The following is a 14,350-nucleotide window of genomic DNA, read 5'->3' on the forward strand; positions in this document are numbered from 1 at the left end:
ATAATAGGAAGAGGTTGGGAGTGTGCACTGATACCGCGCATTGCCACCACATGACAATCCACCACAGGGTCCTAATTTAGGCCACGGGTGATACCTCAGCACCGCACCAGTCTGGATATGAATGGTGTGAGGTTTTTGGAGTGCCAATCCTGCCACCAATCCCCCCAATTTTCCCTTTGCAACTTGGAGGACCCGCTTGCAGGGCTGGACGCAGGTTAACGTCATATCCACCAGGACGGAGCAATTGCAGGTCAAGGGCCTAGCTCAAGGGGCCAATGGAGTGGAATCACTTCCGGCATTTATGGGATTCAAACTTCTGTTTGCTGTCGCAGATCCCTGGCCTCTGAGCCACCACACTGCCCCATATACAATTTCCCCTTGGGATTAATAAAGTATCTATCTATCTATCTATCTATCTATCTATCTATCTATCTATCTATCTATCTATCTATCTATCTATCTATCTATCTATCTATCTATCTATCTAATAATTTGATACTAACCCTCACCTATTCGGTTTCTCTTCTCGGTACTCAAATGTGGCACTTGGTGCCACTGCCCACCTGCCAAGTTAATTTGCCTGCCTAAGGTAAAGTCATCTCTGATGCAGGACTGTAGGAATCATTGGGTAGAGGGGTCCTTTCATCGGATTGGCTGGCTGTTTCAGCTGTGGAATGGCCAATAGGGGGAGGCAGCTTGATGGCCGAGGTCTCCAGGACTCTAAACAAATCCAAATCATATCATGTGATATCATCTACTGTTAAATTCTGCTCCGTATTTCTAAAATTTTTCTTTTTATAATGTATTGAGGATTTGTTCTGTTCTGTGTATTGTATTGTATTGTATTATATTGACACTTCTTTTTGACACCCACTGCACACCCAGCCTACCTGGAAAGGGGTCTCTTTGCTCTCTTTGCCTTGTTTGGAGTGGCATGGTTTGTCTGGGTGGGGGCCTACGCATGGAGGGGATAACGTCATCCGATCCTGAAAATCCTCCCAGCATAGTGACGAAAATGGCAGACTCTACACACGGGCTTGTCATGGCTTCCTCATCTATTATGCCGCGTAAACCGTCATTAAAGAAAACTAAGTTATTTTCTCTCATGTGATTTCGTACCGCCGTATCACTATGGGAGGGATATCACCTCGTTATAATATATCTTTTCAGTTTCAGGTTACTTAAAACGCTGCAATTACAAAAGAACTTATTCCAACCAGCGAGCTAGTGCCCCCTGCTGGATAGAGTCCTTTAAGACTACTCATCTTCTTATATATTACACTACCGTGGCTGTTCGTTTGTCTCTCCAGGATTTTATATCGACTGTAGCTCGCAAACCGTTTCACCTATTGACTTGAAATTTGGTACACATATACCACGTGACATCTACTATCTGTGTTCGGGGTGATGATTTTTGTTACTCTTTTTATTTTATTTTATTGTAGAGTCAACTCTCGGCAGTGTGCAGCAGGGCTGCCGTGCGGCGCATGCGTATGGGTGCCGTTCTCATTCCCTGACACCTTCGCTAATCATTCTTGAGGCAGATTGAAGACTTAAGTGCCAGCTTAAGTGAAAAATTAAAGAATATGTAGTAAGTAATTGCAACACAAAATCTAACTTAATCAGTTTTAACGTGAAAAGATGCCAATGAAAGAAGAGAAGCAGCGGGCCGCTAGGGTGGAGAAAAGAAGAGCTGCTAAGAAAGCGGCAAGCACATCAACCTCTGAGCAAACGAATGCTAAACAGAGACAGAGAAAGAGTATGACAACTAGGAACTAGGAAGTCAAGTGTATTCACTGCACGTTATTGTGCAGTGCGCTGTTACTGCTTTGTTATAATTTACAGAGTGGATCCCCAATCCTTCTTTGCTTTTTGTCTCTCTTGTTTACAGTAGATAGAGAGATAAAAATGAGTTTATATCACTGACAGATATGAATGGCACTATGTAATAGAGAAATAGATGAGAAAAGCGCTAGAGAGTCAAATGACATATTGATATGAAAGGCGCTATATATTAGACCAGCTGTCCCCCGCGGCTCTGCCCCCGTAGTAGTGAAACAGTAATAAACTTTAAAAACCAATTAAAAATGAAAAACAAGATGTAATTCTGGCCAAGCGGAAGGTAGGTACGCTCCAACCTCAAACGTTGCCACTGTATACCTGTGACAGGAGAGGGCTGTGATATCTCTGGCAATCAGCAGCTACCCTCTAAAACACACATAGCTCTGATCTCTCTTTCAAAAACGTCAAATGTTACTCCTTAACAATCTCTAGATTGTAATGTCGGCTGAACAAACAGGTGTTGCTAGCTAAGTACAGGTGAGGTAAATTCCAACATGTGGTGAGAGGTACGGAGGCTGGCACGTGAGTGAGTAAGGAGGGCCCCGCCTCCTCCCCACTCCTGAGGTCCCGCCTCCTCCCCACTCCTCAGGTCCCACCTCCTCCCCACTCCTGAAGCTCCACCTCCTCCCCACTCCTGAGGTCCCGCCTCCTCCCCACTCCTGAGGTCCCGCCTCCTCCCCACTCCTGAAGCCCCACCTCCACCCCACTCCTGAAGCCCCACCTCCTCCCCACTCCTGAGGTCCCGCCTCTTCCCCACTCCTGAAGCCCCACCTCCTCCTCACTCCTGAGGTCCCCGCGACCCGCAGCCTGTCTCTTGGATTTGTGCGAATATATCGCTCCTGCAAGTGAACTATGATACTTAGTGCGATGAAAGAAGTCGCAAAACCAACTGCAACATTCAAGCAAATTATAGAAAAAAACCCAATCTTGTAAAAAACAGACAGACATACAGGCGGACAAACAGATATTGGATTTTATATGTATACTAGCCCCCCCCCACCCCAGCAGCTTCACCCGCGTATTAGTGAAACAGGGCAACTAAGAGGGCCCTGCCCGGCTCCCTACTCCTGACGTCACCATCCCTGGGCCCGTAGCCTCTGTCTCTCGGATTAGCGCAAATATATCACTCCTGCAAGCGAACTGTGATTCTTAGCGCAATGAGAGAAGTCGCAAAATTAACTGGAATGTTCAAGCAAATTATAGAAAAAAAAAGATCTAAATCTGTTAAGTAGTTCTCTCGCTTTTTAAAAATTTTTTATTCTTTATTATACTTTATTAATCTCGAAGGAAATTACTTGTTTTTTTGCATAGCCCTTGGGGTCACAGCACAGAGTCAGCCATTGTATAGCGCCCCTGGAGCAATTGAAGGTTAAGGGCCTTGCTCAAGGGCCCAGCAGAGTAGCATCTCTTTTGGCTGTGACGGGGATTCGAACTGGCAACCAGATGCTGGATGCCAGCGCAGATCGCTAACTAAGCAGAATTAAGGTTATGCCCGAGGCAGACGTGTGTGTGAGGAGGGCCCAGCAGCACGATGAATCTCTCTTGGATTCACACTAATAAATCGGTACCGCAAGCGAACCGTGACACTTAGCGCGATGAGAAAGTCACAAAATTAACGGAACGTTCAAGTAGTACTAGGGTGTTGTACCGTGTTAGCTATTATGAATGTAGTGAAAAGTCAAGCAAAATGATACCTTTTATTGGCTAACTAAAAAGATTACAATATAGGCCCCTTCTTCAGGCATGTTATAGAAAAAAACCCGATCTAAATCCGTTAAGTAGTTCTCTCGTGAAAAGCGAACAGACATACAAACGGGTCTAAAAAACTATAAGAAATTTCACACTTGGACCACAAAATGTTTAAAACCATTTCTTAGCGAGTGCCTGTGGGCCAAGGGTAACCTGCATTCCAAATTTCAAGTCCCAAGTCCTCATGGTTCGGGAGATTTCGTGATGAGTGAGTCAGTGGTATTTGGCTTTTATATCTATAGATACAGAATACAGAGGCATATTACCGATAGATGTACAGAATATAGTTAGATGGGTTATTACTCATAGCGCAACCTCACGTAGCACACAGTAGAGAGCACAGTGAAATTCTCACATGCGTGTGTAATTCAAAATGCAGCATGTCGCCACTCCACAGTGCCGCCCTGATAAGTGAGAATAACACCCTCACCTCCGACACTTCTGTCTTTCTTATCTGAAACAACCAAGTTAGGCAAACAGCAGCAGAACACCTCAACAAAGATGAAGGAAAGATAAGGCAGATCAGACCAGGCTGACACAGACAAATAGTCTTTGTTTTTCTTGACATACTGAGTTTAAATTGACACGGCTGTCTACATGTCTAGCAGAATCACAATAGAAAAGATAGAATAGAATATGCAGAGAACAATAGAATATGTCCAACATTCAAAAGATTGAAAGACATTTTATATAGGGTGGTGCAGTAGGAGTGCTGCCGGCTTGCCGGTAGGATACCAGGGTTTGCGTCCCCTGCCCTCCCTGCGTGGGTTTTCCTCTGGGTGCTCCGGTTTCCTCCCACAGTCCAAGGACATGCAGGTTAGGTGAATTGGTGACGCTAAAATTGTTCCCTCTGTGTGTGTGTGTGTGTTTGCAGGATCTGTTCCTGCCTTGTGCCTTTTGATGGTGGAGAGAGGCTCCAGTCCCACCTATGACCCTGGTCTGGTGAATTGGGTCGGAAAGTGAGGAGCAACAAGTCCAAGTGATAAATGTCAGGGTGCCAACCCGGTTGTCCTTGCTTTAACCGAAGCAAAGCAAAGTAAAAACAAAACACGCAGACTATGCCACAGAAACAAAGGTCAAAGAGGCAAAAACACAGCCAGTTAGGGATTAGTGAGTTCATTCATTTGAAGGCTCTGAGAAAAGAGCACCATCTTGTGGTGACCCCGTGATTTATAGGAGGGAGACCGGAAGGTGTGGAGTTAACTGCCCTCATTGGGTGTCGTCTCAGTTCCGTGGAGGGGTAAGGAAGGGGTCATGATTAGCGCCAGCACCCCCTCTCGTCCCAGAATGGTATTACGTACCTTGGATGAGCACCCTGGTGACCCCGTATAATTGAAGTTTGAAAATTACCAAAGAAAACATGCAGTAATGCCGGAGATGTCTTTACAGATGCAAGTTCTCAATTGATCAGCTTCAAGGTGGCAGACCTTCTGGTCTTCAATCTTTCCAGCAGGAACAGGCTGGTTGAAGTGGGCAGACACTGGAAGTGACGCCAAGGGTGTGCTAGCCGTCAATGTCCAGGTCTGCAGAGGGGGAAGAGAAAAGGCATTAGGGCACAGCGCCAACCCCTTACAATTATCAGAGTGCTTGAGCTGTCCCCTATGCACATGCGTGTGACTACTGTATATATAATAGAAATACAGACAGTGAAAGACACTAAAGCATATAGACAGACGGGGACTTCTACGCGGCCGGGACACCTTCATAAGTGAAGGACCGGGGGAAATAGCTTGCATGGGGCAGTACCTCCCCCGGGAGGAAAAAAGGCAGTCCCCCTGGCTTCCTACAGTGCCATGGGCTTGGAACATGGAAGCTCAACCATGATGGGGCCCGTGGCCACTACCAGGGGGCGCATGAGGAACAGTGGAGCCCTGCTCTGCAGGACTGCTGCCACACCCGGAAGTATGTCTGGAAAGAGATCATGGGACACCTGGAGCACTGCCTTGCTCCACACCGAGAGCCAGAGTCAGGATAAGGAGGACAAAGCTTTCAGTAAGAGGAGTGGAGGCGGAAGAGAGACAGAGACAGAGAGAGGGCAAAGGGCCGTGTTGGCTATTGGTGCTTACTGAGCACTGTATACTGTGCATTGGTGGGAAACTGTTGGGAAGAGTTTCCCACAACCGAATAAAGTCTTGTGTATGTGTTGCTGGACTTATAGAGGGTGTTGGGGAGCTGGAGCACCTGGATGGTCAGATAGATAGATATGACAGGCACTATATAACTGGTAGTTATCGACAGGAAGATAGATCATCTGAACAGCTGATGCTGAAGGATCTTGTAACACCAAGCCCACCCTAATGTCCACATATTTAGAAAGAGCAAAAAAACATTTCAAGGGGTGTACTCACTTTTTCACACAACTCTTAACCTCCATTTGCAAACTTGTTTATCCAGTTCAGGGTCAGATGTAGCCAGAACTCCAATTGACAGCAGTGGTTAGAAGGTAGGTACCCATGGTGTGGGATTTGAACCTGGAATGCTGGATTTTTGGCCGCGTGCTCCAGCACTCCATTTTCAAGTCATCGGTTAACTTAATGAGTCCACCTTGTAGCTGGGGAGCTAGGGAGAACATGCAAGCTCCATAAGAACATATAAGAAGATGAACGAAAGGAATTTGACAGACGAGAAGAGACCGTTCCGTCTATTTGTTTACTCATCTATTGATCAATGTGTCATCCAGCGACTTCCTAAAGGTCGAGTACAGGGACAGCGTAGCTATTAGCTAAACAAATGAGACTGAATGGTCTCCTCTTGTTCTTCAAATTCCTTATGTTCTTCTTCTTATGTTTTTGTGGAGCTTGCATGTTCTCCACACTAAACACTGTGCCACCCTGCGCAAATAGCATCTACTGAAAATCAAACGGTAACACGTTGTTTAGTAATATTAACAGTGTTTGGTACTTATACTTTTATTTATTTTGAGGATTAAAAAAGAATAATTCAGAAAATATTTGAGCCTAGGGAGGCACGGTGGCGCAGTGGGTGGCGCTGCTGCCTCGCAGTTAGGAGACCCGGGTTCAATTCCCGAGTCCTCCATGCATGGAGTTTGCACATTCTCCCCGTGTCTGCATGGGTTTCCTCCCACAGTCCAAAGACATGCAGGTTAGGTGTATTGGCGATCCTATGAGTGGATGTGTGTGCCCTGCGGTGCGCTGGCGCCCTGCCTGGGGTTTGTTTCCTGCCTTGCACCCCATGTTGGCTGGGATTGGCTTCAGCAGACCCCCATGACCCTGTAGTTAGGATATAGCGGGTTGGATGATGGATGAATATTTGAGCCTCTGAGCTTTTTAGAAGTGGGGAAGGGTTACAGGCCAAAAGAAAAGAATGAAGGAAAGAAAAAACATTCAAAGAAATGTACTTTAAGAGTCTAAGAAGTTAGTGGCGGGTACCGCAAAATGCAGCAGGATCTTCGGCCAGTGGATGTGGTGGGGGATTGGAAGGTTTGGGGGAACTGCTGGGTGCCCATCTAACTAAAACCGTGAGAGATAAGGTCGGCTTCACACTCCATTCGCAAACTTGTACGTGAGAAGATAAGAAGGGTGAGATCTGAGAAGAGAGAAGTGGAGCAGGGTCGCCTCACTCAAACCGCTTCCCTGTGTGGTGTGCGCACACTGGCATGGGCGGAGGCGAGATTTGTAAGAATGGTGCCATCTGTCTCTGCCACATCCAGCCATGCCTGCAAAGTGCCATGAAGTCAAGAGGGCTGCCGTAGCTCCTTTTAGTGGGTTAGTGGATCAGAGGATTGCATTGATGTGGTAAATTACCATATTTCTTGTGTGTGGGTAGTTTTGCTGTGAAAATGGATTTGTCCCCTTTCTATTTTCCCCTGTCTTTACAATTTTTTGCAGGTTCTTCAACCAAAATATAATATTTGATAAAGGGCACCTGAAAGAACAAATAACACATTTTTAGTGGCATTTCTACTTTGAGGGCCGCCAGATGCCGTGCAAACTCAGTCGTAAGTTGAATCAGCACAAATGGGGGTTTGCGGTTATCCTTCCTCCTTGTGGGTCTTTCTGTTTTATTTTGGGACTTTTTCTTGGTATTTTGTTAGGCAGTGAGGGTCCTGGCTTGCCGTGTGGCTTGACTTTGGAGGTCTCAGCCCATTTTTGTCATACTTGTCACTCCAGCATACAACACTGAGTGTTTCCAATTTGGAGACGATGGCTGTCACTGCAGTCTGGTGGAGTCGTAGTAATCGCTTTGTTGCTCTTTCTAGACTGCTAAGCTATCAAAAACGTGTTTTGTGATCGGTTCAGAAATTTCCTTTGACCATTGCATGATGTGCTTGTTGATTGTTTGTGCTCAGGCAGGTTGACTCTGATGGTGTCGAAATAAGTCAGGGTTATTTATGGTAGACAGGGCTGGATTTGTTCAGTCAATGGACTCTAATTATCTCTTTAACTCAGTTGAATTAATTAGGGGTCAAATGCTTTTTCACACAGGCATTAGATCATTTATTTCATTAGAGAAGTGATATAAATTAAAATATTAAAATGTTAAGTAAGTCAAGATGTATTTGTAAAGTGTCTATCACAGACAAAAATCACAAAGTACTGAACAATAACACCTAGAATAAAGTCAGTCATTTTCCAACTCGTTACATCCTAACACAGGGTCACGGGGGTCTGCTGGAGCCAATCCCAGCCAGCACAGGGTGCAAGGCAGGAACAAATCCCCATACAGGGCGCCAACTCACTGCAGGGCACACCCACCCACACACCAGGGACAATTTAGGATCGCCAATGCGTGAATTATTAAAAGCACCCACAGATGACACCCAAATGCCAGTTCAAAGTTGTCACCCAAACAGATTCTGCTTATCTCAAAGTCAGTGAAAGCAGTGAACCATGGGATATGCAGGCTCCTGAGACCACCAGGAAACAGCGTGGTGACGATCCGGCCAAAACACATCCATCCCAGAAAACAAGGCCAGATGCAATCCAACAAAACCGCTGCGCTTTGCCCACATCAGACGTCCTCTCCGTCCCCTCTGAGGCGGACAAACCGGAGTGCACCAGAGGTGAGTAAGTATTTCCGATAGAAGTGGTGGGACAGGCGCTTTTTGTTCACCCAGGTCATTCATACATCATTAGTTCCTCAGCAGCAAATCGAATGTCACAACAAAGCAAACCACTGGGTCCATTCACAATGAGCAACAAAAAGAAATGCGCAAGTAGAGCAGAGAAGCGACAGACAGACAGCAAGCCATCTTATTATTTTTATATTATTTGTGCCAGTCGTTTCCTCAAGTCAGTGAACACGAATTCAAAACAGCCTGATCCACAAAGGGCCGAATTTCAAGTTCAAGTGAGTTTAAAACTGGAATGGACTTTCCTGCTTTAACTTCTGTGGCTACACTTTAGGAGTCAGCCATGGGCCATGGGAACCTCCTAGCACTCCCCCTAGTGGCACCTGGGGTTTCAAACTGTTTCTTAATAGGCCAGGAGATCTCCATATGCCAGGTAATGCGCCTTAGTGCTGCCACCTAGCATTTTACTGGACTTTTTTTTTCTGTTAGCAGCCCATGACTCTCCTCCTCTTATTAAGGTGTTGCTTTGAATGGCCATTATGCGGTCAAACTCCCACCTGAATGGTGCCTCAAATGCACTGAAAGGGCCGGCAATCCCAACTCTAAATCCGGAACCTTGGTGTTATGTCAGACCAGTCTTTAAACCTTGAAGTTCGTGTTAGGTCTTTATGTTGCTCTTCTTTTTATCACCTGAGGATTATATCAAGACGCATTGGCGATCCTAAATTGTTCCTAGTGTGTGTGTGTGTGTGTGTGTGTGTGTATGTGTGTGTGCCCTGCAGTGAGCTGGTGCCCTGCCTGGGGTTTGTTTCCTGCCTTGCGCCCTGTGTTGCCTGGGATTGGCTCCAGCAGACCCCCGTGTCTCTGTGTTAGGATATAGCGGGTTGGATAATGGATGGATGGATGAATTATATCAAAGCTAAGAACAGCAGTCTCAAAGGCTCAAATGGAGACGTTAATGCATGCGTTTATTTTTTCATGTCTTGATTATTGTATGGCTGGTGGCTCTGAGGCTAGGGATCTGTGCCAGCACTCGGAAAGTTGTCGGTTTGAATGCCGTAGTGACTTTAGTACATTGGGCCCTTGAGCCAGGCCCTTAACCTGCAATTACTCCATCTTGGGTATGACGTTAACTTGGAAGCAGGTCCTGTAATGTACAGAGAAAACTTGAGGGGTGGTGGCAGGATTGGCACTCCAGCCACCAAAGAAAGCATCACACTGTCCCAGTGTGGTGCTGAGGTGTCACCAATCCAGGTGGTTCGTCATGTGGTGGGTGCGACAACACGTTATCAGCACAAGCTCCCAACCTCTCTCTCTTTGAGTATTGTAATTCTTTATTTACACGTTTAAACAGGACGTCGCTGCTGTGTCTTCATTCTGTTCAGAATGCTGCTGCTAGATTGTTAACCTGCAATAGTAAGTGCTTTCACATTCCTCTGATTTTACTTTCGATTTATTGGCTTCCGGTGGAATTTAGAATCCAATTTTAATATTTTAGTAATCACATTTAAAGCTCTGTATGGTCAAACACCCCAATATATTTCAATTTACAACCTTACACTGCGTGGGACTGTGGCACAGTGGGTAGCGCTGCTGCCTCGCAGTAAGGAGACCTGGGTTCGTTTCCTGGGTCCTCCTTGTGTGGAGTTTGCACGTTCTCCCTGTGTCTGTGTAAGTTTCCTCCAACAGTCCAAAGACATGCAGGTTAGGTGTATTGGCGATCTTAAATTGTCCCTAGTGTGTGTGTGTGTGCCCTGCGGTGAGCTGGCACCCTGCCCGGGGTTTGTTCCTGCCTTGCACCCTGTGTTGGCTGGGATTGGCTCCAGCAGACCCCTGTGTTAGGATGTAGCGAGTTGGATAATGACTGACTGACCTTACACTAACAGTCGCCCACTTAGGTCATCTCATCAGGGTCTTCTTATTGTTCCATGTACTTGGCTCGAGGATTGGGCTTTTCAGTCTGTTACACAGAAATGGCGGCTGATAATTGATATGTCCCCAATCGGGCCTCCTTCCACAGTATACATGTTTATGTAAGTTAATAAAGCAATGGGACCACACAGACATTTGGATTAATAATTCAGCTTTAGCACATCCAACCGGTTCACCCGTTATCCTTTATGTCCACCAGGGGGCACTCCAGCTTTCCAAACACCTGACACACACAGGCTTGGACACCAGTACAGCCCAAAATCACACAAGGATTGCCGCAATGGGCTTTAACAGGCCCTGCCTTTTGACAGCCCCCCAGCCTTGACTCTCTGAGAAGACAAGGAACAACTCTCCAAAAAAACCCCAGTAGGGAAAAAAAATGGAAGAAACCTTGGGAAAGGCAGTTCAAAGAGAGACCCCTTTCCAGGTAGGTTGGGCATGCAGTGGGTGTCAAAAAGAAGGGGGTCAGTACAATAGAATACAAAGAACAGAACAAATCCTCAATACAGTATAAAAAATAAAAATTTTTGAAGTACATAGCAGAAATTAACAATGAATGACATCACATAATATGATTTGGATTTGTTAAGAGTCCTGGGGACCTCATCCATCAAGCTGCCTCCCCCATTTGGCCATTGCACAGCTGAAACAGTGCTGGGCCAGCCAATCCTATGAAAGGACCTCTCTTTCCCATGATTCCGGTGATCCTCCATCAGGGATGACTTTACCATAAGCAGGCACAACAACTTGGCAGGTGGGCCATGGCACCGAGTGCCACAGTATTTAGCAAACAAGAGGATTTTATTTGTGGGAAACTCTTCCCTCAGCAAGTGTTTCCCACATGTGACAGATTAGGGATTTCTCACATCCTTGTACCCTCGGACCACTCGTCAGACACCAGATAAAAGTCCCAACAAATAATTTATTATAATAATAATGTGCACAAAGCACGCTCCTCTCCACAATTCTCCAATAATCAAATAAACAATAACCAATAACAATCCTCCAAACACCCAGACGCTTAGCCACCCTGCCTCCCAACTCAGCTTGTCCGTCTGGGATTTCCCACAGTCCTTTATACTCCTTAACCCGGGAGTGTTTCACCCTCTCTGGCCATGTGACCTGGAACACTTCCGGGTCAGATAAAAATCCTTCTTTTTCTTCACCCAGGAAGCACATCGTTCCCTTTGTCCACGTGACTCTGACGTACTTCCTGGGCGTAAGGCAAATAGTCTCTGGGCCTCCCTGCAGCGACTCCTGGCGGCCCCCATGGTATCCAGCAGGGCTGTGCATTAAAAGTCCATTGTCCATAATTCCTTGCTGGCATTCAGGGCACCTCTAAGCTGCAAGGAGGGCTCCATCTAGCGGCCTGGGAGTATTGGCCAGGATGAATGGCTGGCCATGTAACACACACAACAACGCCACAGTACACAGCAACTGTCTGTTTTCTTCTCTCTCTCTCTCTCTCTGCTTCCTCCTCTCCTCACACAAGCTTCATCCTCCTCCTCCTCCCGACTCTGGCTCTCAATTTGAGGCAGGCAGCTCCTTTTATTTTGTCCTCGGTGACACTTCACCTCCTCCTTAACTATTAAAATATACAAAGAAATTAATTTCAGCAATTTTTCTCTCCAACTGCCTTTTATCATTCCTGGTATCCTTTTTTACGTGTTGCTCTCCTATGCTCTCTGGTTAGCGTTGCAGTTACTAGTCTTATATGCCGTATTCATTTGTTTTTTTTTCTTTGCATCTTCCTTTTTAATTTCTTACCGCTCCTAACTTTCCGGATAAACTTGTTTTGCATTATGTTGTAGGTGCCCATAAAGATGGATAAAAGAAAGATTCACACACACCCAGGAGGCCATAATGGATGGACTGGGCAAGCGGGCTTAATCCCCCCACACGACAGGTGGCAGTGCTCCTCAGGGCTTAACCCATTCAGGACACCCATGAGGTGGCATGGGAGTTGGAGTCCAGAAACGCAGCTCTTTGTTTGTCTCATATAATCAAAAACTGTGCGGATTTAAGAAAGCAGACCTATAAAAATGCGTTTTTAGATTCCCTCATAGAGCTAACACACTCGATGGCCTTGTTTTCTTTGCCACTGCTCGGTAAATGCGTTTTAAACTTTCATTTGCTTCTTAGAAAAAAGAAATAATTACTTGTTAAATAGGGCTTTTTAATTAAGCATTTGTCATCCCAGTAATTTTTTTTAATCTTACGTTTGATTAGGCACTAAGGATGTGATCCTGCAGTGCCTTGGTGTGAAGTGCCTGAATGCTAATTTCCATAAAGCTCTTTACTTTCTAAATAAGTGGGCCTGATATTTGGAATGTAAGTCGCAACGAGTAGTTTATACTGTATACACGTGCCTGGAATGCTGATCCACGTCTTGTAACCCGTGTCCTGTGAAAAAGCTTCACTGACTAGGGGTACTCAATTAAAAAAAACACACGGTCCTCCTTTCACAAACACGTCTTTTTTTAATGTGCTTTGATTTCAGAATTCCTACCCTGGAAAGACTGGAGAACATTGAGCTCTAGAAAAGCCTTTGTCATTGCATTTCCAACGCTGACACCTGTTATTCTATTCTCTTGCTTTTGCAAGGTCCTGGAATTCCTAACGTTCTGATCTCAAAAATGGAACAGCTTTTTCAAGAAACATGTCAGTCTATCATTTATTTTCTTTGCTGAATGAAGGCTATTCCCACCGGTGCACCCGTTATCCTTTGTGGCCAGCAGGGGGCACTCCAGCTCCCCAAATACCTGATACAGTGAGCCCTTGACTTACAAACTCAATTCGTTCACGAGGGCTGGTTGTAACTCAAGTTGGTTGTAAGTCAAGACTATTTTTCCCATAAAAAATAATGGAAATACCCATAATGCGCTCCGAACCACCCACTGCAACACTTACTTAACCTTTTCATAATAAAGAGGGTTGTATAATGTGCATAATTTACCAAAACACCAATAATTTTTCTAATGTACTAACCAAAAAGTTATAAAAAGTGCGTAGCCTACCAGAAACAACAATTTCACACTGTACTCACCATTTAATTTGACATCTTTGGGCTGCAGGAAGGGAGGAGGAGGAGGAGAATAAAACAGAAGGTGGTTATCGTTTAGAAGGAGCCTCCTTATGCAAATCTTTTCTTTGTAAAATTGTCGAGATGGTGGATTTCGATATGCTGTACATATTAGCGAGATCGGTCATGAACGCCACTCATATTTCCGCACAATTTCCTTCTTCGTTTCGATTGTGATCGCTGTTTCTCAAGTTAATAATGACAGTAGTCGAGCACTCAGTTCAAAGCTGGTCGTGTTGTGAACTGCTGTAATAATACACTCCAAAGCAAGCCGGTGCTGTTTCAGCCTAATGACATCATCATGTGCCGTGCCAGCCCACTAACTAACATCCCTTAACAATCGCTTTCTTTACCTTTGTTACCTTCTCTTCCTTCCTTCGCAATTATGCGTCTTGCTTGCTATGGTCTTAATGAAATATATATATAGATAAATCACTGCACTGACCGAAATTACGTCCCCAAACACATGTATCTGGGCTCCGCCTGACGCTTACGAATGCTCTCGGCTGTTTGTTTTCAATCGCACAAGCGGATACACGTGACCGCATTTGGGTCGTAACGCAAGATGTTGGTCGTAAATCAAAACAAAAGGTTTGGTCGTAAATCAAGTTGTTCGCATGTCAGGCCGGTCGTATATTAAGGGTCGACTGTACAGACAGGCTCGGACATGAGTATTCAGCAGACGAGAGGATTATATTCATGGGAAACTATTC

At 45.4% G+C, this 14,350-nt stretch overlaps 1 protein-coding gene across 3 annotated transcripts in view; it reads left to right on the forward strand.

Moving 5' to 3' along the window:
* Window positions 1–14,350, forward strand: part of atp8b4 (ATPase phospholipid transporting 8B4) — a 248,513-nt gene that overhangs the window by 127,760 nt on the left and 106,403 nt on the right. The window lies entirely within an intron of this gene.

The sequence above is a fragment of the Polypterus senegalus genome, chromosome 12 (assembly GCF_016835505.1).
Source record: "Polypterus senegalus isolate Bchr_013 chromosome 12, ASM1683550v1, whole genome shotgun sequence".
In the NCBI taxonomy this organism is placed as follows: domain Eukaryota; kingdom Metazoa; phylum Chordata; class Cladistia; order Polypteriformes; family Polypteridae; genus Polypterus; species Polypterus senegalus.